Source organism: Pleurodeles waltl, chromosome 3_1 (assembly GCF_031143425.1).
Source record: "Pleurodeles waltl isolate 20211129_DDA chromosome 3_1, aPleWal1.hap1.20221129, whole genome shotgun sequence".
Classification (NCBI taxonomy): Eukaryota; Metazoa; Chordata; class Amphibia; order Caudata; family Salamandridae; genus Pleurodeles; species Pleurodeles waltl.
This window is the reverse complement of record NC_090440.1, coordinates 1,569,004,524-1,569,031,142: the sequence shown is the minus strand read 5'-3', so window position 1 is coordinate 1,569,031,142 and position 26,619 is coordinate 1,569,004,524.

Below are 26,619 nucleotides of genomic sequence, written 5' to 3'. Positions count from 1 at the left end.
TACATACACACGACAAGCTCTTGTGGGTCCACTGGATACACAGTGGCGATTCCTGGAACAACAGCAATCGCACACTGTCACTGTTAGGCACAAAAGACAACGTATAACACTAGAAAAGGAGGGGGGCTGGAATTGCCTCCTGGAGACCAGGAGCCAACCCCAGTAAAAAGAGGATACTTATACACTGGTGAAGACTGATAGAACACTTACCAGACACAAATACCGAGAGGAAACAGAAGGGACAAGCTAAGAGACAGAAGCTGGAACTGGGAACAGGCTCAGGCTGAATCAAAGGCAGGACTAGGACTGGAAAACAGGGCGCAAACTTCTGGCTGGAACAAACAGAGACAATACTGCCCTCTCTGGAAGTTGAAGTCGGCACCAAAGAATTGTAGAGTGGGACTCAGCCATCTTCTTCCAGTTCTCCGGCTTGCTCAACAATCCACCTCTAATATTTTGAAACATCACCTTCAGAAAAAGGAATAAAAGATTAAAGATTTTTTTGTAGCATGTTTACTTTGTAGCAAGTAAGGTGGCACACATGTACTCTTTGGATGAGCTAATGTAGCTTTGCATCCTTGCATTACAAGTCAAGCGATACCTTAGGCTCTCAACCAAGGCATTCATTTCTGGGTTTTCGTTCATACCTCTGAATGCAAACCTTTAAGACACCTTTTTTAGCTGGTCCTGTAGCAGATGCAACACTTTGTGCAAAGATTGTCAGACCTATTACATCACATCATGATGCAGTGGTGGAACAGCAACTCTGGTAAAATAGGCCCAAAATGAAACCTTCCATTTCGGGCAGATGGCTGACACAAACTCTTAGAATCCCACTCCTTCCACAAAAGAAAAAGGGAGGATAACCAGCACTAATACTTTTGTCAGCTTTCTACTGGCACATCCTACCTAAACATGCCCATAATTGTAGCCTGGATTCTTCTTTGATGGGGCCACTGACGCAGGTGAATTTTGAGATGTAGATGGTAGACTCGATGTGTGTGGTGGTGTAGTCACTGTATCCTGTGGTGTCTCCATCTGACTCTGAATCTTCTCGTGCCATTGTGAAGTCGCTGAGGCAGGTGATTCTGTTGCACTGCTGGGGACAAGGCTGCTTTGTGTGAGGATGTCAGCCTCTTCTTCCTCGCCTTCCACCGTGATTTGACAAGTTACAGCTAATGTTTCCTGGCTATCCTAACCTTCACCAACAATTGAGCAATTTTTTAAGATACTCCTCCCACTGTATTTCATAATGTTTTTTCATATGAGTCGTCATGCCTGTAGTACCATAATATTAGCCAGGCTTACCTCGACAAACACTCCCATGGCAAATGGAGTATATCACAATGTTTTCCTTCTGTTTGTTAATCGTAAAAAAGTCCCAAACTGGGGAGAAGTACTTTCGTACTTGGCCTATAGCAATGCCTGAAGAAGTTCTAAAGGTAGGTAGATGTGTTGCATGCCTCTATGCAGTGCATGCTTCTACTGAGGTACAGGTTGGTACAGGTCTCTGCTAGGCATTACAAGTATGGGAGCTAGCGATGCTGCCTGGGCCACATCCCTCAGAGCAGGTTGGATAGTAATGTCGGACCGCTCTGTGACAGCTTCCACAATGATTGGCTCATCGTTAATATCTTCCTTAACAACATCCCCTTCAATGATTCGAAGGCTTTCTGAGTCATTTCTTTTCCTTTGCCTTTCCTGGTGTCTCCCGGACTCTGCTGGGGTCCACTCCATGTCCCAATCATGAGTAGTAACCTTCCTTTTTCTTGCTTGTGACCAGGGAGACACTGATTCTAAAAGAGGAGGTTCTTGCTCTGCAGGAAGCTCAACCTCCTGCTCTGCTTCAACTTTGGGAAGATCTACTATTGCTGGCTGCAGCTGCTGTCAATGTTGCTCTCTTTCCTGAAATGATGTAGTACTACTTTGCGAAAGGGACAAATCCAATTCAGCGTTACAACTCAACGGAGTCGCCATGACTGCAGTGGCTGCCTCACTGACAGACCTGGTCCTGAGCTTAGATTGGGGTATTACTGTTGATGCCGGAGTGCTGCTCCCAGGTTCCTCCTTGGATGCTGGTGTGGCAGGCACGCGTCTCCCCAAAAATGTTGAGGTCCGCATGCCACTGGTGGGAAGCTGCTACTTCTCACTGACCACTTTCTTAGGAGCAACTTTCTTTGGGGCCGTCTTAAGCTCTCAGTTGGCAGTGGCACTAAGATGCACAAGCGGAAGAGTTTGGAGGGCAAAAGTAACTATATAGGTCTTCTTTTTCACAGTACTCTATACTGATTTTAAGGACACTATTGCTCCTAAAACAAATATCAAGCTAACCACTTCCACTGACCTGCAAGATTAAAACAAAAAACACCTCGCCCCCTCATAAAAAATATTTTAAGAAGCAATTATAACATTCCAAATGGCACTTCTAGTTAATTAGTCCTTCAGACAATCAGTACTTGATGCCGAATGTCACTTTTGTGGGAAGCACAAAGGCACTACCCGTACCTTTTTATAGATGTTAGGGTGGTATCCCAGCCCAGCCTCTGACTGGCTCCAATGGGCATGATCAGGCCTACCGTTGGTCCTGGCTTTGCTGAGGTGAGGCCTGCATGCGTCCCATGAAGCAGGAGCTGTTGGCTGCTTTCAAGGCACTGGACGGCTGGTACAAAGGTCTGGTACCTCCTCCTGTTGTACAGTGCAGTGCAGGGTGGATCTTAAAGTCTCCCTGAAGATTGCAGAGTTTTCCTGGGTCCCATGCTGCATGAGCTGTGCACCGCTGTCAAGGTGCTGTGTGGCAGGTGGGAAGATATGACCCCTCTTCCTGCTCCATGGCATGATGCAAGATGGTTCTTAGAGTCCCTTGAAGGCTGCTGAGTTTTCCTGGGTCCCACACCTGGGAGACATGAACTGTCTTTAAGGTGCAGGGGCAGCAAGCGGGAAGATCTGGACCCTCCAGACAATATCAGTAGCTTGTAAAATTACAATTATAAATCAATAGCATTCAAAGTATTCCCTGTATTGAGGTCTGCTAATTTCAAAACTATACAGTGTGCCACCCACAGTAGGAATATGTGCCATTATATACATTCTTATTAGATACACAAGATTATACAGTATTTACCTTGTACATAGTTCACTAGTCTGGTCAATTAATAGACATTAAGATACGTTCTGTGACCAAAGGATTCTCAAGAGTTTTCAGATTCAGTACACATCTATGCTTTCATCTGCCTTCATCACTGTGGAGCATGAACTTATAATTCCTACCAACTATGTGATACCTTTGTGTGCTTTTTCATCTGTCCTAATCTCTTTAAGTCTCTATTCTTCAAGGAGTATCCTCTCAGTTGTATTTTTTAGCCATGGTAATGTTGTGGGTGCCCTGGAGGAGATTCAATGTATTGCTATATTCCATTTACCCAGTACCTATCACAACATGGCAAATTAATATGACATTTTGTATTTCTTAGGTTTGGCGATGAGTCCTAACACACGGGTCTTTAACATAGTATCTATATTAACAAATGTCACTCTCTTTAGAATTGTAGTTATTTCCTCCCAGTAGTCCCCTATTGGCACAAATTCCCAGAACATATGGAGGAATGTAACATTGTTAGCATTACTGTCTCTTCATCTGAGGCATGCAGGAGATCTGTCTGTGTATATTCTATGAAGTTTTGCTAGGGTAAGGTAGGACCAATGTAGGACATTAAAATGCAATAATTTGAATCAAGCCTTACTGGCTGTGAAGTATACCTGTAGTGTAGCCATTTTTTATGTAGCTTTATGCGCGTTTTCTTAACGTGTTAGGCCTCTGTGCACTTTGCCCTAGATGCATTTTATTTAGCCTCGCACTGTTATTCTACTATATCCAGTTTCACAGTCTTGTTTTATTTCCTTCTATCACACTGTTTAGCTTGATTCAGCACTGAGTTCGCAAACAATACATTCTTGCTCACTCTGTGCTTCAGTCAAGGATACAGTCTGGTACATTGCCGATAGACGTGGTAGAAGTTTAGTCTTTGTGGTTCGTAGACGGTACACATTCTTATGCAGGAACATCGGGGTGTTAGTTCACATCAATAGTATAAAAACACTTTCTATTCCCAGTACACGTAAGAGAGAGATTCCGACCAGGAACCCACAACTAGGTGCTGACTGCCCTGTTGCAGATGCTGATCCCGATCACAGGCCTTTGCTCAGGTATGAGGGTCGATGTCCTCCCAGGGGAACCTGAAAGGCAGGCTTAGAGCTTAACATGCTGTGCTCAAAATAGAACTTAGGAGAGAGAACATAATCTAGTTGCATTATGATAGCTTTATTCTTATGTTTTACTCTCCTCGTTACTATTTCAACCCTACTGTGTTGTATGGTTCTGGTTATTGCGGCTCACGCCTTGTTATCTAAAATGCAGTCGTTTTATTAAACCAATCTTTAAAACTCAAACTGCCTTTGTCATTTATATATGAGACCACACTGTGTATGAGAGAACTGGTTGAGATCTGAGTGACCACGACTCCCCTGGGAAGCACTAGGATGTCATGCGCTCGGCTGCCCAATTGTCTCTTCCCTTTGGGAGAGATGAGGCACTGCTAGTTAGCCGGAGCTCAACCCGGATTTGGGGTGACAAGGGTCCTCCGCTGTGGGTTAGACTCAGTCCCCCACTCTGCGAACGATCTTGCTGCCCAAAAATCCAGTAGTCTCATTAGGATAATGAGAGCCTACGCGACATACCCAGCCAAAAGTAATTTCCCCTTCTATACCTGAGAGAGGCTCTAGCAAATCAGTCTTCCTTTCTTATCTAACCTTTCAAGGGAGGTTCACTCTATCCTTCTTAACCTATTCATCAGCTTAATGCCACATCAACCCAGAGTAGCACCTCCATCACCTCAGACATGGTTGCAGCAGAAGAAAACTCAGTCCATGTCTCTCTAACAGTGTTTTCAGTTTGGTAATTGCAGTGTTTTTCCATCCCTAACCTCAAATGTATTGCAAGCATCTCTAAATGTAATCAATGTATCAACAGAATAAAGGCCCCCGTGTGCGACCCCAGTCATCTCACTGTTGTGCCATGGATATGTTTTGAGTAATAGTTTGAAAAATGGTTGAAACCACCAGATTTGTAACAATTGTGAAAATTGAAGATTTTCTTGACTGCCATTTCCAGTGAGGATGCTGATACTCTAGCAATCATAGCTTCATTTATTGATTGTTATGACCTTGGCATTAAGCAGTGCAGAAGCTGTTTTGTGTCTATGGTGTTGTTTAGCAGGACTTTTTTCAAAAGCCATTTTTTTCAAGTGTGCTACCTGAACACTGCCCCTTTTCCTCATCCATACCAATGAAAAGATTAGCTTGTGAATTTCCTTGAATGTTGATGTAGGATTAGGACATATAGAATTCTCTAGGGCATATAAACATTATGGGAGGCATTTCAGTGCCACTCTGCATGTCATTGGCACTGGCAGTAAGTCCAAGAAGTGAACACAAGGTTTCAGCCCTTTCAGAACTCTGTTCATATTGAAGGAGTATTGCTTTTTAATTGTGTGTGATCTGCAGCCCCAAGTATAATAATTTATCAGTTTCGAAAGTTATGGCTATATTTGCTAAGTATCAGGGAGGGGACAATCTCACATATGCATCTAAAAGAATAGCAAAATTGAGATTTAATCTAGATGAATTATAAAGTGTTTATAGCTCACATAGCAGTATAGTGACCCCCTCTGTCAGATGGGTCAGGTACAGACAGACATGAAATGTGTAATATCTCATACTTCTATTCCCCAATCTATATATGTATATATATATATATATATATATATATATATATATATATATATATATATATATGAACAGAGATCAACCAAAAAAGGGTTTCACTGCCAGGTCAAACAATAATGGTGACAGAGGGCACCACTGTCTCTTACCCCTCTCTATGTTCCAGCTATTAGACACCAAGCCCCACAACTTCACCATGGCTACTGGGTCAGTATATACCAATTAAATCCAGCTCCTGATCTTCGGATCAAATCCCATTTTTTCTAAAACCATATGGATGTAGTGCCATTCTATTGTGTCTAGAGCTTTTCCTATATGTGAGAGCATGAGTGCTCCTTCCAGGTCGTCATATCTATGACATGATTTAGACACAGTAAACTCATCTGTGTGTTGCATCCCAGAATAAAGCCACATTGATCTTTGTGAGCCAGCTTGGTGACCACTGGGATGATTTTGCGCGTCAGAGTTTTGCATTGGACTTTCACATCAGTGCTGATTTTTGAAAGAGGTCTATATGATTCCAGTGTCTTGGGGTCCTTGTCCTGGTTTCAGTGGCTTCCTTAATCATATCTGGGAGCCTTCTCCCAGATCAGAGCCTCCACGAAAAATGAAGGGAGCAAGGAGTCTTTTCATCCAGCATACCCTTAAGGGACAAGGGAAGTTCCTTCATGCTGAGGCTCTAATTTATTGCAGCAGTTTACTCTTCAATGAGAGACAGAAATTTAATATGTGCTCATTGACCTGCTTATCAGTGTCTCCATTGTGAGGGAAGCTTTTTGTAAACTGTTCCTAAATAAGGTGCTCAGGTGTAATCTATAGTTTCTAAGGAAACTGATTTGGAGCCACAAGGTCTGGCCAGACATGTTATAGAGGAGGGTCATTCTCTTTTTCACAAACATACCGACATTTTACCAGGACCATCACTTTTTATATGCAGTCTTTGTCTGTGGTTTCCGCAAGTGAGATTATCCAGTGATCCAAGTTTTTGCACATATTATTCTTTGCCTTAGATAAGGCTGATCCCTTTACAGGTCAATAGATATGTGAGTTTGAAGTTGTGTCAGTTCCTCTTGTGCGTGTGTTATATTGTTTTGCAACTTTTATTTGATCCCACATATCTTTGTTAAACATTGCTCTTGCGGTACAACCTTCAAAGCCTCCTTTTGTTTGTCCTGGAAGAAATGACTGCCCTGCTGTGCTCAAAATATCAGCTAATCAATGACCCTGTCTATAAGTTACACCCTGAATCCTGTAGGGCGTCCGGGAGCAAGCCTAAAGGGGATACCCTAATGCATGCGTTTACTGTATCATATTTTAGTTGAAGAAAATAGTGACCCGACAAGAACCTATACAAGTAATGAGGAGTGTCAATTTTGGCCACTAGTGTGTGAGTGACTAGGATGCATTCTAACCTGCTATATGTTTCCTGCACTGATGAATGATATGAATATTCCTTAAAGTTATGATGTAACACTCACCATATGTCTAAGGATTCCAGATTATTCATAACATCTGATAATGCTTTGGTCATTCCAGGTTTTTGTGTTGGCCTTGGACAGATGTCTACAGAGACTTCTGTCCAGTAATTGAAGTCACCCTCCGCAAATGAGAAGAACATCAATGTAAGAACTAATCATATCATACAAGGATCAAAAATGAAATTTATTTTCTACTATAAGGAGTAATCATACTATACAGGACAGACTTAAAGTAGTGGTGCTGAAAAGGTACATCCAGGGCAACATAAGTAATGACCGCTCTGGCGTATGATAGGTTTGTGGCTAAAAACATCTCTGCCCTCTATTTTCTCCAAAGCTTAGTTACTTCCTCATCTATCAGGTACATTTCATGAAGAAGCGAATGTTGTTTGAAGAATGTGTGCACTATTTCGTACATACCTTTGTACTATTGTGCAAGGGGTGCTGTCCTGCTCTTTCCCTTTGAATCAATACAGCACAGCAAAATTGGTTGCTGTGCTGCTTTGCTTGGCTTGTAAGTTAATGTGTCACCTGATTTGTAAAATCAGATGACTTGGTTCACCCAGGGATATATACCCTAGAAAAATACTAGAAGTTATCAATGTTTTAATAACTCCTAGCATTTAAATATGAGCAATTCTTCCTTTTCCTCTGGACCTATCCCCATGAAACCAAAGACAGTGAATGTAAGACCATGATACCATTGCATCTGAGGACATTTCTCAGGCAATCTCATCGCTTTCCTGTGTCTCTAAACCAGGGATCTCCAAACTTTTCTGTAATAAGAGCTACTTATGTTGAATGAAACTCATTGAGAGCTTCTAATATTAATAGTGTTGTAATATTGACCACATCAGACAAAATTGCATTAGTGGTCACCATATTAAGTATTTCTACTAGCAATCCACTCACTTCATCAGGCACGGTTGCTAGCAGTAATGCAAACTAGGCTTTGCCAATATGGAACGTTTTTGCATGGGCCGTAGCTGCAATGCTACTGGTACTAAAATAATAACATTTGGAAAAAAAATTCCCAGTGACATATCATGTGATTTATCGTTCAAATATTCAATTTAAATACATTTTCCAAATACAGGAATTTTTCTCCAAATTTCAGTTCATGAGTCCTGAAAATAAGCACATTTTCATCTGAAGCAGACACTCTCAATTTCGGTATACCTAAATTATTGTAACGAAGAAAAGATTTTTTATCTAGTAGGCTTGGCTACACCAGAGGAGGGCTACTTACAAGTAGCTGGAGAGATACCTGTAGCTCAAGAGCTACTCGATGGAGAAGCCTGTTCTAAACAAATAGAGACAGCTGTCACCTGAAAACTTCAAAGATTTGTTCACAGTAGTTTCATTTTAAACTCCTAACAGGCAGGTTTATGCCCCAGCTTCAGCATTAAATCAGAGGTGGCCTTGGTGATTAATGAACTGAGAACAGCTGTGAATACCAGATTTGTTTAATTCCTGACATTGCCAACTACCAGATACTGCTTTGTCAGCTGGCTACGGCCTCTGTACTGAGAGGGGTGATATTCCTTTTTTGGTGAGAGTTAAGGTGGTACATCCTGCCACTTTTATCTCCATTCTCTTAGGGTTTACTCCAGGTTTATCTAAGTCCCTGTGTTGTTCAACTCAATTCTTTGGCCTTTCACCAGCTTACTGATGGATTGTGTTTGGCCTTCTTCAGGAATGCAGATAGAATGCAGATTGTGTGAAACATACGGGGCAGGAGTGACCCTAAAAGAAAACCTGTCCCTTGATCAAGGATTGATCCAGCGGTTGATGAAGTATACATTTCTTAAGGGAAATCCATCCAAACAAACAATTTGTCCACTTAGGACTCACAGGGAAATGTGCCCTATGCCTAGTCTAAACTGCAGGGGGCAACAAAAGGATACTTTCTAGTGCAGGTGATCAGGCAGGATTGAGTTCACAGCCAGACTAATGCACTGGTTACTGGGCGAGATAGCATGCTTTCTGGCCCTGCTGGTAGCTTGTTAACATTCAATGGCAGTTCCTACTGGCCTGTTTCTTAGGGAACTTGCTCTCCCAAAGTATTTTCTGAACTTTAGAGCTTCCCAGGAACTGGTAAGACATATGAAACTTTATCACCCCTAAATGCTTTGGGCCTGATATAGATTTTGGCAGATGGGGTTACTCCATCACAAACGTGGTTGATATCCCATCTGTCATATTACGATTCCATTATACCCTATAGACATCGTAATTCGGTGAGCAGGGTATCCGTTACTTTTGAGATGGAGTAACCACATCTGCCAAAATTGAAATCAGGCACTAAGGGCCTCATTATGACTTTTTGCGGTCCCACAACGGGGACACAGGGAGAACGCCACCCTCATGCCAGTGTCGTCCCCCACCGTTGTGTTACAGTGTTCCTGCTGGGCTGACCGGCGGGAACATGTACTACGACGTTCCCGCCATGCTGACTGGCAGAAACAGTGCTTAGGGGAGCCAAGGACAATACCGTACCACACCAGCGCCCTTGAAATGCACAAAGCAGACAGTGCAGATTCTAATGATGCTGGGCGGAGGGGGGGGGGGCTGCACTATCCATGCCCATGACCCCCCTGTGGCCCCGACATTAGCTTTCTGCCAGCCTTTCCATGGCAGGATGCCCACCATTGTAAGGCTGACGGAAAGCTGAGTAACGAACAGTACACCCCCATGGCTGAGCACTACTCAGACCCCTGTCTACCCGTCAGGAGCTACATTACTGGCAGTGACAGTAGTCCCCTGGCTGTCCGACAGTCAGGGTTGTAATGTGGCTGTCAAACCTCCTGGAGTGCAGTGGTCCGACTGTTACCACGGATCTGGCGTCCTTGACCACCAGACTCGTAATGAGGCCCTGAGTTTCTAAAAGCGGATTCATTTTTTCATTGAGCAACACAGATCCACATTGGTTTTAAAAGATATATTATGACTATTGGAAACCTCGAAATTAAGTTCTATACAAATGAAAAATAAACCTACTGTTTGAAGACAGCTAACTTCTTTTTCAAACGTCGGTGTAACACAAGTGCTAAAAGTTAATTTTAAAATGTTAAGTCTATGTTTTATTTGATTAGGGAAATTTTTAACATTAATGTTTAAAAAGCCTTTCGTCCTTTGTTTCATACTGGAAACTATGTTTTGATTGGTTACAGTTCTACCAAACTCCAATAACATCACCTAACCTTCAGAGACTGAATGAACAAAGGTAAAAAAATAACAGGCTAGTTAGAACCTAGTTCTATGGTGATGATGACATTGTGAATTATTTAAAAAGGGCATATTCAATATGACCATAGAGCCATCAATCATAATAGACAATGATGACAAAAAAGAGGTTTCAGTCACTTCCTATCTGCAGCGCGAACAATTCTATCTCACAGGTAGCTGTGAAGTGCAGGCTGACCTGATGTCACTTGCATTGTTGCTCTACCCTTTGAACGGTGAGAGCAGATTCTCTCAATATTAGAATTGAATGAGTAAATAAAATCTCAGTTCACCGCCGCACTCCTTCAGAGTGCACACTTCAATTTGTCTGACAATAGAGAGGACAGAAAAGCAGAAGTCTTTTAAAGCAAGGATAAATTTTTTATGGAATGTTCAAGTTTTCCGGCAAAGGATTGTGGTTTAAATGGGCACAGACAATTCTTTTAGAAGTGCTCTCGGAAGGCGAAATCGTTTGGAAACATTGTGACTGTATATATTCTTGTCTGTACAATAATTTGTATATCTTTCAGCGAAAACCATCTTTATATCACAGTTTTTGCATATTCTTATAGTCTACTATTGTTGATGTGCTTTTCACTGATAGGTAAAGATTTTGTAAGCAATCCGTGCTTTAAATACAATAGATCGAATTAGATTTACAAAATGTGCTCAAATTCCTCATATGCGTGCTTGCTTTAAAAGATTATACTAGCAGGAAAATGTATATATAAACGTTTATATTAGCAAAAAAGTAAAATGGTCTACATCCATTTAGCTTTCTCCATTCCACGATGTGATCTAGATAGTGAAAGGCTTTTACATATTTTGTGATAAATATTGTTATTGCACTGGATGCAGAGGTTGTCAATAAAACATAAGCGAGAACCATTCATGAACAAAACATCTTAAAAATGAGTTTACTCTTGTATATGCACTTGTAAGAAATCGGGTTGCTGGTTGAAGTGGGGTAAAACCCTACTCAAGTAGAAACCGCAACACTTCAAAAAGTAATACAGTGAAAACACATCACAAAAGGATCCTGCACCACACGTAGAAAATTAGATTAATCTTTAATAAACAAAACAAGAGCAAAATAACAGAAATCCTATCAGTAGAACTGGATTTTAAAGGTTTCAGTGAAAATAGCTCCAAAAAGCAAGAAGCGCCAACTGTGGATATCTGGTCCTGCAGGAACAGGACAAACACATGATTTAGCTCAATAGAATAAGGGAATACACCATCACAAACGTGATGGATTTCCCATCCACCGTATTATGATTCCCATAGGCTATTATGCAATCTTAATACTGAGGATGGGATTTCCATCACGTTTGTGACGGAGTAACCTGCTCCGTAAGGATCTAAGGGCCAGATGTATGAAGCCTTTTTGCTTTCGCAAACGGTGCGAATGCCCGTTTCCAAATGCAAAAAGGCTTTTCAGAATGTATGAAAGGCATTCTGAACACAATTTAAAGGAATCGCTAAAATAGCGATTCCTTAAAATTGCGACCCCATTTAGACAATCACAATTTGCGATTCTCTAAATGCGGCATTGCAAATAAGGAATCCTTATTTGCGATTCCTTAAGCACATGTATGAAGCAATTCCTTAATGCGAATTGGGCATTAAGGAATCGCTATTACCACCAAGTTGACCTTGGTGGTAACCATGTGCACATTTTAAAAATGCATTAAAAATGCATTTTTAAAATTGACATGTAACGCACACATGCCCTTTTGGCATGTGTGCACCTTACATGTCTTCCAAAATTGTTTTGGGGTGCAGCAGAGGGGGCCTTAGGCCCCCAGCACCCTGGGGTTTGCATTTTCCAAATTGCGAATTCCAGTTAGGAATTTGCATTTAGGGAAATGCAAAAAATTTGCACGTATGGGCCGACAGGCCCATAGGTGCGAATGGGGGCTGTATCGCAATTTGCGATTCGGTAATAGCATCTGCGATTTTTAAGAAATCGCTATTACCAAATCGCAAAAGGCTTTTTTCATACATCTGGCCCTAAATCAGGCCCAAAGTCACAAGTTCAGGTCAACTGTGTTGCAGTGCAGTCTGGCTACAGGGACCCAGTAAGGCCTGCTGAGAAAAAGAACCTTAAATACTGGTCGCGAAACATTTCATGGTCCCACTTCAAGAATGCTTCACACAGATGAGGTGTTGAGTCAGTCCCGAAGTGCTGCAAAGCTGTGATGCAAGGTTCTGCCTCATTGGCGAGGATCCTGTTGATGAGGGCTTGCAATGCAAAGTCTAATGTCAAGGGTGTGTTGCACAGTTGAGGCAATGCATCTTTCCTGAGGTTCTGCGAAGCTGCAATGTAAGAACCTGCGTCCTCATCAAGGATGCTTTCGACAAGAGATTTGTGACACATAGGCCTGAGTCAGGGAAACTTCATACATCAGTGGTTCTGATGTGGGCTGCAAGGTTGATGCAGAGTCCTTGCACTGAGAGAAACCTCTCAGCAAAGGCAATGCATTGGTTCTGCTCACTGTTATGCCGCACAGCAAAGTGGTGCATCAGGTCAGCTGAGTCCAGATGTGGCTGGCACAGTACTTCAGGGTCAACTCTAAGGGCCCAGGACTGGAGTGACACCACTTAGCAGGGTAGGACTCACAGATGGCAGAGTCCAGGTGCTGGGATCTGTCCCTGAGGCTCTAGTCAGGAGGCCTGAGAACTAATCCTTGGAGTCATAATGGGGTCCTTGGTTTAACAGATGCAGGTCCAGTCTGTTTCACCCAAACAAGAGGGCAGCAGGTCAGCACGACAGGGCGGCAGTCCTTCAGAGCAGCATTCCAGTAGAGTGGCAGTCCTTTCAGCACCACAGCAGTCCTTCTTCCTGGCAGAGTATCCAGATGTGAACCTATTCGCTCGTTTGAACCTATTCACTCTCTTTCATGTCATGAACACTACTATTGGCATTTATTGCTCGGGAACCCACACCATTTACAACCCTATTTCCAAGGTTTAACTTCTGTCTGTCTCTTAGTCACTCTAGCTTCACCTTACTCACTATTTCTGGCTGCTTTAATGCGCGCCCTTTCTGGACTCCGGCTCCCTGCTACTTTTGACTATTTGTGAATTTTAGATACCTTTAGGAGTTTCTCCATTGTTTCTCGGACTTGCCTTTCGTTTCCCTGAGAGCCACTTTAACACTGGTATCCTAACCTCTTACACGTATGGCTCCAGTTATAATAACTTCCGTTACATGACTCTAGCTTCCATGGTTTCTCATGTTGGTTTTAATACCTTTATATGTCTGACCATAGGCTTATCAGGGCTTCTCATACTTTTATCAATCTACGTGATCAACCTACGTTATCAACACTCAACCTACCCGTTGCTGCTCGGGCAGTGTCATTACCCTTAGTTACAATTTCCTAACAAGGTATGTACACTATTTATTCTCTTTTTCCCACGCTTAGAAGGCCTTTTGCGTATCTAATCCCTTTCTCTTTTCTCCCAGATATTCTTTTCTTTATTTCAGCCTACTTAGCTGATTATTCTCTACTACTCTGGCCGCACGGCCCAGGTATGAATTACATACCCCTACCTCATTGGGGCTTTTTCTCTTTGACTTTCGGACTATGTCCTGGTTTATATCTTTCTTGTTTATTATATATACCTATATTCATGCCTGATCTATTCTAGTCCCACTCCACTAGTCACACCTATTCACACTTAAATACTCACCATCCATATAAGCTTTTTCCTTCAATTTTATTCATACCTTCACACTGAGTCACTATATTTAATATGTATTTTTGTAGTAACGGTCCCTCTCACAACCCTTCGGCCATGTATAGCCACATTTAAGCAAATGCTGACACTAATCACCAGTCACTGCATCGTGTTTGGACCCTTATTGACTTGGTCACCAAGTAACACATTATTGGATTTCACATGCATATATATACCAATGTTTGCTCTCATTTACCATTTCCTTGCAGCCTTGATGAAGTCACTTGTGTGACGAAACACGTGTTGGCTGTTTTTTCATGATGACACTTTGATTTCTAACGTCTACAAATAAAGGACACCGTCTACTGACAAGACTCAAGATTTCTCTTTACCGTTTACTTCTTCTAAACCTTCAAACGCACTACCAGGGATCTATCATCCCCACCATATGATTGGACAATATAGTCTGTGTGCTGTGGCCTATTTGTTCTAATTTTATCCAGATGTGTACTGAAAGGTTGATGTTTGAGGTCCAATATTTATACCTAGGCCTTCTTTTGAAGTGGGGGGAGCTTTTAGAGGTTTCCCTTTGAAGTCCACAGGCTTCCCGCCTCCCCTGCACTGGAATCGGACTAACTACAGGGGGTATGCAGCCCTTTGTGTGGAAGCAGGACACAGCCAATTCACCCATAAACAGGTTTTTGCCCAGCGTCACCCTCCCATCCATCCAATGATGGCTCATCCAGGCATTCATAAGCTCCCAATTGTGTGTGGCTGTCTAAGAAGAAGACACAGAGCCCAACTCTCAGAAACACTTAGTCATGTGACCCAGAGGCAGGCTATAGGCACTAAATGGCAACTTTAAAATCTGCCTTCAACAAAGAAGAGGATTTTTTATTATAATTCCAAAGACACCAAACATGAACTGGTTACGTGTTCTTATTTGGAAGTTACAGCTTATTAAATGTAATTGTCAAGATCCCCTCTTGTACCCTCTGTACAGTGGGTCTGCTGCACAGGGCTCATGTTGTATTTCCCCTGTGGCACTTATTGGCCTCCTGCGAGACCATGATGAACATCCCTCAGGCCCCAAGGTCCCGCTACACTTACCCCCTTGGCAGGCCTCATCCTAGACCATTAGAAAATTCTGGTACTGTTGTTAAATTAGTTTTTCAGTTTGCACCCAAACTCTTTGGTATTGACTCCAGCAGAGTGAACCGACAGTGAGAAGGGTACCACATCTGACCAGGATAATGGTTAGAGAAGGACCAGAACTCTCCAAATGAAGGAAGGGGACATGCATCTTGGACATAGGCTTTCTGGAAAAATTCTCAATAAACCAAAGAGTACGTACTGCAATGTGAGGTAGACGTAGTGCATGAAGTATAGTGAGGGATGTGTGTAGAAATTTCTCCAGTCACTGACTAGAGAGGAGAATAAGATTGACACCTCACTAGCATCTCCTCAGAACATTTCTGGACCTGGGAATAAAAACAGCTACTGAAGGAAGAAGAAGACTGAAGAACTCCAGACTCTTGCTGGCACTGAAGGCCTGCAACTGTTCTACAAAGTCAAGTGGATAGCCTCCAGTTTGCCTCCAGTTTGCCTGCATCATAGACACAAAAACACAAGATCATCTGATTCCAAGACGATTTACTGCCCACTGAAGAATGGACTATCTAAGAGCCATGGTTGAAAAGAAACATTGTACCTAGAATTCTTCACTGAGAACATGAGAGCTGCCACAGTAATCAGTAGGTGCTCAGAATTCCATACAGGTGGGCACACTCAGTGGCCAAATACATCACATTTTTCCTGCTTTGAACTTTTTGCCACACTGAAAACTGGTGCAGTGGTGCTTTGCAACAAAGGTATTGCCCTGTGGAGTCCTGACCAGCGACAGCTTCTAGCCTTCCCTGGCTGGTGGATTTTCAGAAACAAATAAAGTGGGTATGTCTGAAGGTAGCACCATGGAACGGGTCAGGGCTATAGATCTATCCTAGCAGCAAGGTTACCTCATCAGCTACAAATGCCAGTTTTGTCCTGTCTAGGGCTTTTGGAACTAAAATTAATGCTTTCAGCCATACATTGACATATCCAACTTCAAGTGGGCTCCACAACTAGGAGGTGCCTCCACTGTCCGCGTGAACTGTTTGGCTGAGGTGCGGGGCTGGGACGTTGGAACGCTGCTCTTACGGGCAGGACGGAGGGAGGGAGGAAAGAAGTCAAGTTGGGCAAGGAAAAGGTTTTTATGGACGGTGGGGTGGGAAGAGGGAGGAGGGATAGGAGTGGAAGTTGAGGAAGTGGTAGTTTGAGGAGTACATCTGCTGGACTTGGGTGTAGGTGTATGGGGAGTATACGGGGAGTGTGCTGATGTGAAGTGGATGGCTGTTGGGTGTCTGAGTGCTTGTGTTTGTGACCTTTGGGGGGACAGACAGGGTTGGAGAGGGCACAGGGGATGCATGCATGGATGTTGTGGAGGTGTCTGCTGGTGAGGTGTGTGTGCTGCTTGGTGTGGTGATGCTGGGGGTGGATGTTGAAGCAGTGCATGCAGATGTGAGTGTGGATATGACTGTGTGGGAGGTGGAGGAGGAGGGGGAGACAGTGGAGGCAGTGGATGTGGTTGTGTCTGCAACTGTCTGGTGCTTGCATGAGTGCTTGTGTGTTGAAGTGTGGTGCCTGTGTTTGACTGTGCCACTCTTCTGTGTTGTCTTGTGTGCATGCTAGTTTGTATGTGTGCATGGGATGGGTTGGGGTTGAGGAGACTGGGACTGGGAAGTGGTAGTTGGGGGGGGTAAGGACAAGGACAATGGCTGCCATCAGAGAGGAGGCCAGAGCCTGAATCGATCTCTGTTGGGCTGCCAGTCCAGCGTGGATGCCCTCCAGGAATGCATTGCATTGCTGCATTTGGGATGCCAGCCCCTGGATGCCATTCACAATGGTTGACTGCCCTACAGAGATGGACCACAGGAGGTAAATAGCCTCCTGGGTAAGTGGGCACGGGCAACGGACTGAGGGGCTACTGGAAGTGCGGTGCTGGTACAAGGGGTGGCGGCTCTGCCTGCAGCTGGAGTGGTCACAGAGGTGTCCGCCACCATCTGGGAGATTCCATCGGAAGAGGTATCTGAGTCGGTGTTGTCACCTCCTGTCCCCGCCGTGGTGCTCCCCTCACCCTCCATCCCATTGGTTCCCTTGGCATCGGTGGACTCTGCAACCTGGGTCCTGTGAGATGCAGCTCCTCTGTCGCCGTTGCCCCAGGCTCCTCCGCCAGATGATGGTAAAGCACACATAGACAGGATGACAGAAGATAAAGTGGAGGAGAGAGAAAAAGGAAACCCTGGGTCAATTACTGCACCAACACCACAGGTGGCAGACACAGCACTGTCACACACATGTATCAGGATTGAGCACTATGCATTGCACTTCCATTGATTTGGTTAGATGCCACAGCAAGATGAGGGCCAAACACCGCCAACTGCACACCTCCTGGGACCCACTAAGCCCTGTCTGACATGGAATGCAACCTCGCTGGTTACCTTGTTTTCCCTTTTATCCATTATCCTGGAGCTGGATCACGCTGCGATGTCTGGCCTGGCATTAAGGGGCACCCAATAACTGACACACACCACCTGGATCCCATGCCACCTAAAAATGTATGTTGTAACGGGCACTGTACTCACCCCCTTGTGGCTGCTATGATGCCCTCAAGCACCCATCCAGCTCTGGGTAGGCCACCAGGGGGGTAAGGTTCTGAAGGGCACCCCTTCCTCGTTGGGAGGACATTCCGCAGTCTGCCGTGCCCAGCATCTCAGGTCCTCCCACCAATTCTGACAGTGGGTGCTCTGCCTGCCATAGACCCCCAGGGTCTGCACGTCCTTGGCGATGGCACGCCATAATCCCATCTTTTGATGGGTGCTGACCTGCAGAGGCGATACAGATGGGAGGACACCATTACACATACAATCCAGCCTGTCACACATATGGCCCACCAATCCCATTTCCTTCACCAATGGCACACACATTGCCTGGAGCACACCATATACACTACCACATGACATCACCCTCCGATGACACGATGCTTTCACACTCATCTCCATGCATCCTTCCCACATGCATCATGCCCAATATGTAATCACCTGCTGGTCTGGAGGCCCATACAGCAGTCCAAACTGGGGTAGGACCCCATCCACCAATCGATCCAACTTCTCCGAAGTGAAGGCATGGGCACTTTCCCCAGTCACATGGGCCATGGTAGGTTTCAGACACAGGTCACAGCAGCACAAGCAGTGTAGGTGTTCTCCTGTTGAAGGTCAGGAAATAAGTGAAGAACCTCAAAATAGCAGTCACATCCACAGTGGTGTACACCGTCACTTCCGGCGCAGATCCCCATTGGCCACTGTACTACATAGTACCCCATATTATTCAATGAGGAATTGCACGGCGGTGCAAGACCGCCTTCCACCAGGACAACAAATGTCAGTGGAGTTACCTCACTTCCACTTGTCTCTACATACAGGACGCCATGTCATGGTGATGGACAACCATTAGATTAACATTTAGTGCGTCACTGCCTAGATTGGCACATACCTTGCCATTCCCACTGTCCTATCACATAAATGCAACATGTACATTGAGGTTGTGGTCCCATTGTTCAAGTTGAGACAGCCTACTCACTCTTGTGTCCCTTGGATACCTGCCGCTGGGGATAAATTGGAGGAGAAGACGAACCCCTGTGTACAGACCTCTTGTGGACTTGGCTATACTGGAGGACAGGCACATTATACTGACTTATAGACTGGACAGGGCCACAATCACAGAGCTGTGTGCCCAATTGAAGCCTGACCTGATATGAGGTATCCATGATCCCACTGAGATCCCCCTCTTGCGCAACTGCTATCAGTGCTCCATTTCCTGGCAACTGGTTCTTTCCAAGTGACAGTGGGCTTGGCAGCTGGAATGTCACAGCCAATGTTTTCTATCGTGCTGCCAAGGGTCTTGTCTGCCCTGTTGAAACACATGTGCAGCTACATTGCTTTCCCCCAGGTGGAAGATTTGGCCACTGTGAAGGCAGTTTTCTATGCAATGGGCCATATCCCCATCATAATTTGGGCGATTGACGATATACATATTGCGTTAGTCCCTTCGCCAGAATTAACAGGTGTTCAGGAATCATAAGGGTTTCCACTCACTGATTGTGCAAATGGTGTGCCTGGTGACCAGTACATCTCCCACGTCACTGCCAAGTATCCTGGGTTGGTGCATGATGCTTTCGTCCTGATGAAAAGCAGCATCCCAAATGTGATGTCCCAACTATAGAGGCACAGGGTGTGGCTAATTGGTGAGCCAGATCCCCCACCCACTGTATGTCAGTGTATGCCTTCATGTGTTCTCCCCATACGATTGTGTAAGGCTAAATGTTGTCCCTCCATACTTACAGGTGACTCTGGCTACCAAAACCAATCATGGCTGCTGACCCCTGTGAAGAATGCCAGGACAGGGTCTGAGGACCGTCATAATGAGGCACATTGGCGAACCAGAACAATAATCAAGCGGATCTTCGGCCTCCTGAAGGCAAGGTTCAGGTGCCTCCATCTAGCAGGTGGATCCCTGTGCTACTTAACCAGAAAGGTCTGCCAGATAGTAGTGGCATGCTGCATGTTGCACAACCTGGCCCTCAGACGACATGTGCCTTTTCTTCAGGAAGAGGGGACTGGAGATGACTCTGTGGCGGCATTGGACCTTGAGGACAGTGATGATGAGGGGGCAGAGGATGAGGATGAGGAAAACAAAACATTAGTTATACGACAATACTTCCAATGACACACAAGTGAGACAGTGGAACTGACCATTACTGTGACTATTGATTCATCTGTGTGCCTGTAGCATGATGGCATTCACTTCCTTTGCATCTTAAATTACTGTCACCTATGGCTTCTCATTTTCCAGATGTTGGTGATACGATAACATTGTTCTGATGTGATCACTACAGACAGTTACAGGTCATGATTTGTCAGCTATCACAGTGTTCAGATCATTTGCACTCGATGTGACTGTTCCCACAAATGCACATTTAAGACACATAAAACAGTGTTACTCAAATTGTGTTAAAGGGTGTTTATTGTAATGCTATTAAATTGAGTGTTAAGTGCAATGGAATGGGGAGATGGTGGAGGAAAGGGCAGGGTATTGTTCCATTCTGTTTGTAACACATGCCCAGTGTCCAAGGGGCCATAGGAAGGGGAGCAAAGACAGTTCAAAGTGGACAAGGTGACAGGCTGGGTCAAAAGGGGGACAATCAGGAGAGTCTCATTTCCTGGCAATGGTCTTGGTTTTCGCAAATGTCTCTGGCTTCTATCTGGTTCGCTGGGAACATTTGCAGGATGGTTCACCTAACCTTCTGCAGGGGGAAGGGTACTGGTGGCCTGTGGGTCCTGTAATGGGACCTCCTGTCCACCAGCAGCAGCGCTTGTCATGGGCTGGTCAATAGACTGGTTAGTGGTAGCGTTGAGGGCCTGAATGTCCTCCCTGATCTCCTGATGGTGTTCCTCCTTCAGCTGCTTGTTCTCCTGCATGTTGTTCAGGATCTGGCCCATCGTGTCCTGCGAATGTTGGTAGGTACCCAGGATATTGGTGAGTGCCTCCTGGAGAGTCAGTTCCCTGGGCCTGTCCTCCCCCTGGTGCACAGTGGTCCTTCCAGTGTCCCTGTGGCCTTGTGCCCCTGTCCCCTGAACGGTGTGCCCACTGCCACTGACCCCAGGTCCCTGATTGTCTTGGGTATGAGATGTGGACTGGGGTCCATGTACAGGTGGGCAAACCGCTGATTGATGTGTCCTGGGGACAGCAGTATTGGGACGCTGGGTGGGTGCTGTGGTTTTGGTAACTGATGGGGGAGGCTTTGTGGTGGACTGGGAGCGGGCTGGGGTAACCGACTGACCAGTGGTCCCTGATGGGCCAGGTTGTTGATCCAGATCCTCGAGTCCAGAGTTACTGTCATCACTGGGGGCATCTTCTGTTGGGGACTAGATAGGTGTGGCTCCTCCTCTCCACTGAGATTGGCTGGGGCACCTGTGGGGATATAAGTGATGTATTATGCTTCATGCCTGTGACATGTTGTACATCCCTATCTTCCCCTCTATCATTGCTGTTGCCCTGCCACCTTTGTTTGTGTATAGTGGTGTATTGTTAGTTCTCCATGCTGTGAATGGTTTTGTGATGGGTGTCCATGCAGTGCTGGGAGGGCTATCCATGCATTGGTATGGCATACAGGGCTTGGTATTGGGGTTAATCAAATGTGTAGGTGCAGTGTGTGGGATGGAATGGAGTGATGGAAGTGAGGGTGAGGGTGTGAGATGGCATGCAGGTATTGGGGTGATAAGTGTTAAATGTTGACTCACCAGTGTCCAGTCCTCCGGGTACTCCAGTGAGTCCCTCAGGATGCAATAATGCCAAGACTTGTTCCTCCCATGCTGTGAGCTGTTGAGCTGTTGGGGAGGAGGTGGGGTCCACCGCCATTCCTCTGGATGGTGAGCTGGTGCCTTCTGCCACTGAACGTACCTTCCCTCGTACGTCGTTCCACCTCTTCCTGATGTCATCCCTTGTTCTTGGATGCTGTCCCACGGCATTCACCCTGTCCACGATTCTCCGCCATAGCTCCATCTTCTTGCAGTGGATATCTGTTGTATCTGCACTCCAAACAGCTGTGGCTCTACCCTGACTATTTCCTCCACCATGAACCACAACTCCTCATCTGTGAAAAGGGGGTGCCTTTGTGGGGCCATGGGTGTTGCGTGGTGTGTGTAAGTGTGTGGGTGTTGGGTAGTGTGATTGGGTGTGCGTAGTGGAGGGCATGAGGGTTGTATGGGTGTGTGTGTAGTTGTCGCAGTGGTCTTGATGTCTGTCTGGTGGCAATGATTTGTATTCGTAAAGGGTTGTGGGTAATGTGGGTGTGTGTTTTATAGTGGTGTGAGTGGGTGGGTGTGGTGTGTGTATGGGCGGCAGGTGTGTGTTTTATGAATTTTCCAATGTTGTGTAGTTTAGTATTTGGGTGTCCATTCTGAGTGCGGCCGTGTGTACCGCCAATAGTTTACCACCGTTGAATGCATGCTGTGGTAATTCGTGGGTCATGATGTGGTGGGCGTTTGTCTGTTGGCGTAGCGGTAGGGTGTTGGTACTGACAGTTTACCATTGACCTTTGAGCTGGCTTGTGTATGTGGCTGTATTCTGTCGGTTTGGTGTGTGTGTCATAGTATGCCGAACGGATATTCGCCACCGCAGCGGTATGTTGTCGGCCGTCAGCGTGGCTGTAAGCGGCATTTACCGCCAATGTCATAATGACCACCATAGTCTTTTAGTGCATAATTACACACCATAGGAATCAATGGAAAGTCACCTTTAAAAATACACATAAAATCGTACATTTGAGTTACCAAGTTCTCCTTTTGAAATTTGGTTGAGGTTGGCGGTGGGCACTCTGTGCCAGCTGGAGAAGTTCAGGTGGCTCCCAGTTCCGGCAACAGCAGCTGGGAAATGTCTCTGGAGCTGGTGCAGGGCCACTGCGAGGGACCACTTGGAAAAGCACTGCACAGGTACGTTTAGAGGTGGGTCTTTGGTGTCCCCTTGGAGTGTCAAGGTTGCAAGGGGTGAGGGACCCTTAGGGCACAGCAGGTTCTTTGTTGCATGGCATAGGGCGGCTAGGTGCAGACCGAATTGGTGATCCAGGAGCTGTGCGCAAAGATGCCCTTTGGATATGGAGGTATGTCTCTTTAAGGGTCACTTCCAGGACAACAGGAGGACTCTGGCAGGAGGTCCAGTGTGTTCCTGAAGTCCCTCAACTGGGGCTTCTACCTGGTCCTTTTTCAGCCCTGGGCAGGCTGGTTTTCCTGGTGTCTGACTTCAACTGACTAGTACCCAGTGTATTGTTACAGTCCGTCTACTGGAGAGCACAGTGCCACTAAACTTGTCACACTTGCAGGGTTCATCCCTGTAGTTCTTGGTGTGTCATCGGGTCTGGCTGCAATTTCTGGTTCAGGAGTTAGCAACAAGTCAGTGAAGTGACTCTCACTGGGTTGCTGGTTCTTTAGTTGTTGCAGAGTGGTACCTACACTCTGGAGGGAGTTCTTGGGTGATTGGTGACTCCTGGAGGTCCTCTGAGTTTCTTGAGGTCAGTCCAGTTGTCCAGCAGCTCCTCAGAGGTGATTGTCGGGTCCTGGGTGCAGCAGACAGGGTATGGCACCTTTTCTTTGTGCAGCAGGTTCACAGTTCTTTTGCATTGGATCTTCTTTGTGCTAGTCTTCTTTGTGTCCTTTGAATCTGATTTCTTGGTCAAGGGATGTCCATTAAATATTGAATTTAGGGGGAACCTGGTAGTGTCCAATGGGGCACTTACATTTGGGGGGCTACACCCACTATAGCAACCACTTCTTGTGGGAAGGGTCGCTTCCCTAAACCTGATTGGCTATCTCCCTTCCATCTAAGATGAAGAAAAATGAAATGGAGTTTCCACCTCGCAGGCAACACCTTAGAGGGGGTGCATGTCAGGTGGTGCAACTCCCATCCTTTGTGTATTTTCCCACCTTTGTTCCCGCCAAAAGTGGGGGTTTGCAAAAAGGCTGACCATCTGCTGCTAGCAGCAGACATGGGGGTCAAGTTTCAAAGACAGTAAGCGCTTTGAAGCTCACCACCAGGGCAATGCACGTTCCTGAGGGAGGGGGTATTAGCTCTTCCATCCAGGAAGGGCATTGTTTTACAAACCAAAGACAGGGCTCTACCCCAAGGTGTGTATATTGGGTGTCTGGAGGTGGCAGGCTAGATGGAACCAGTCATCAACCATGCGAGGGTAGTTAGTTTTGCAGGGGGCACCTCTAAGGTGGCCCCTGGGCACTTTTAGGGATAAACCCAATACTGGTACCAGTTTGGATATATAATTCTGAGTTGTTTGATACCAAACAACCCAGGGTTCAGAGTGGCCATCGTGTAGCTGGTAAATTCTAGTGGACCAGTGTCCAGCACATGTGTTAAAATCACTGCTCTGTTCACTCACTATGTCCCAGGTTTGACAAGGACACAGTGGGGGCATATTGCTCATGCAGCTATGCCCTCATATACACTATGGATCACCCAATCTTAAGGCTGTAAGGCCTGCCAGAGGGGTGTCTTACCCATAGTAAATGCAGTGTATTGTGGGCAGAACACTCAGACAGTGCTATTTCGGGTTAGTGTTTCAGATTTGCACCAGGACACTCAGGGGGTCATTCCAACCCTGGCAGTCGGGGTTAAAGCGGCGGCCAACCCGCCAACAGGCAGGCGGTAAAAAAAATTGAATTCTGACCCTGACGGGAACCGCCAACATAGCCCGCCACTTTAACACTCCGACCGCCACGGCGGGGCAAACAAACAGCGCGGCGGTCACCGCCAACAGACAGGCGGCAGACAATGTACCGCCCACCCTAGCACGACCCACCAATCCGCCACCTTTTCCGGGGCGGGAGCCCCGCCGATAAAAACACGGCGGAAACAGATCACGAACGGGAAAACGCTCACCTCTGTACACTCCACGAGGAATCTGGACAGCATGGAACCCGAATTAAACATCCTACCAGTGATTGTCTACCTGCTCCTCTACCAGGAGCACGAACGCCGCCGCAGGAGACAACGGTGAGTACTGCACCTACGACACAGGGGAGGGGGGAGGAGAAAAGATTACGGGCACACACATACGCGACCCCCCCCCGCACCCCCAAATCCCCACACACCAATGCAGAGCAACAAGTCTGATTTACACCCCCCAAACCCCCCGGAATAATTCAAAGACAAAATAAAATGATCATTAAAATAGAAGTATATTAAAGCATATTTGAACTTAAGTGAAATATGAGATTATTAAAACAAATAAATCACAACATGAAGAATATGAACATAGTCCAAAAGTCCGGCACATATTGGCTACATGCCATTGTCCGTGGGCCAATGTGCATAAAGACATGGGCAAAGCCCACACACGAGACCCGATTCCATTGGAGAGAACACTGCTGGGGCATCAGATAATAAAACCACAGGCACCTCAGGGGGAAGGGCAGGGGGGGCACCTCAGCCACATGAGTCCACGACGCCAGATCCACGAGGGGCCTCCATGCCCACTGTACCATCCTGGGGAGTGCAAAGCCACAGTCTCACAAGTCTCTACAGTGGGTGGATTGCCCACTGTACCATCCTGGGGAGTGCAAAGCCACAGTCTCACAAATCTTTTCAGTGGGTGGATTGCCCACTGTACCATCCTGGGGAGTGCAAAGCCACAGTCTCTCAAGTCTCTACAGTGGGTGGATTGCCCACTGTACCATCCTGGGGAGTGCAAAGCCACAGTCTCACAAGTCTTTTCAGTGGGTGGATTGCCCACTGTACCATCCTGGGGAGTGCAAAGCCACAGTCCATCTGGTGGATTACAGACTCCACTGGTTATGGAGGAGGCATGGTGCCCATAGTGCTTCGTGAAGCCCTGCCCGACACAGATCCGGCCCTGCCAATGGGCCAGCGGTGCTTGAGATGAAGGCCCCAGCGGAGCGGTGCTTGAGAGGAAGGGCCCAGCGGAGGGTGCTTGAGAGGAAGGGCCCAGCGGAGCGGTGCTTGACAGGAAGGGCCCAGCGGAGCGGTGCAGAGACGGCGGGGCCCCGCGGAGCGGTGCTTGAGAGGAAGGGCCCAGCGGAGCGGTGCTTGAGAGGAAGGGCACAGCGGAGCGGTGCTTGACAGGAAGGGCCCAGCGGAGCGGTGCATAGATGGCGGGGCCCAGCGGAGCGGTGCTTGAGAGGAAGGGCCCAGCGGAGCGGTGCTTGAGAGGAAGGGCCGAGCGGAGCGGTGCTTTACAGGAAGGGCCCAGCGGAGTGGTGCAGAGACGGTGGGGCCCAGCGGAGCGGTGCAGAGATGGCGGGGCCCAGCGGAGCGGTGCTTGAGATGAAGGGCCCAGCGGAGCGGTGCTTGAGAGGAAGGGCCCAGCGGAGCGGTGCTTGACAGAAAGGGCCCAGCGGAGCGGTGCAGAGACGGCGGGGCCCAGCGGAGCGGTGCAGAGACGGCGGGGCCCAGCAGAGCGGTGCTTGACAGGAAGGGCCCAGCGGAGCGGTGCAGAGACGGTGGGGCCCAGCGGAGCAGTGCTTCTCACGGCGGGGCCCTGTTCAGCGGTGCTTCTCACGGCGGGGCCCTGTTCAGCGGTGCTTCTCACGGCGGGGCCCTGTTCAGCGGTGCTTCTCACAGCGGGGCCCTGTTCAGCGGTGCTTCTCACGGCGGGGCCCTGTTCAGCGGTTCTTCTCACGGCGGGGCCCTGTTCAGCGGTGCTTGTCTTGTGTTTCTAGGGAACCAGATCTGGGCAATCATTCCCGCTCAGTCGCCATCTGACCTATCGCTTGCGGGGCCCTCCTGTGCTGGAGTCCTGGGCCCGTGGGTGTCCTCCGTCACACCCCAAATG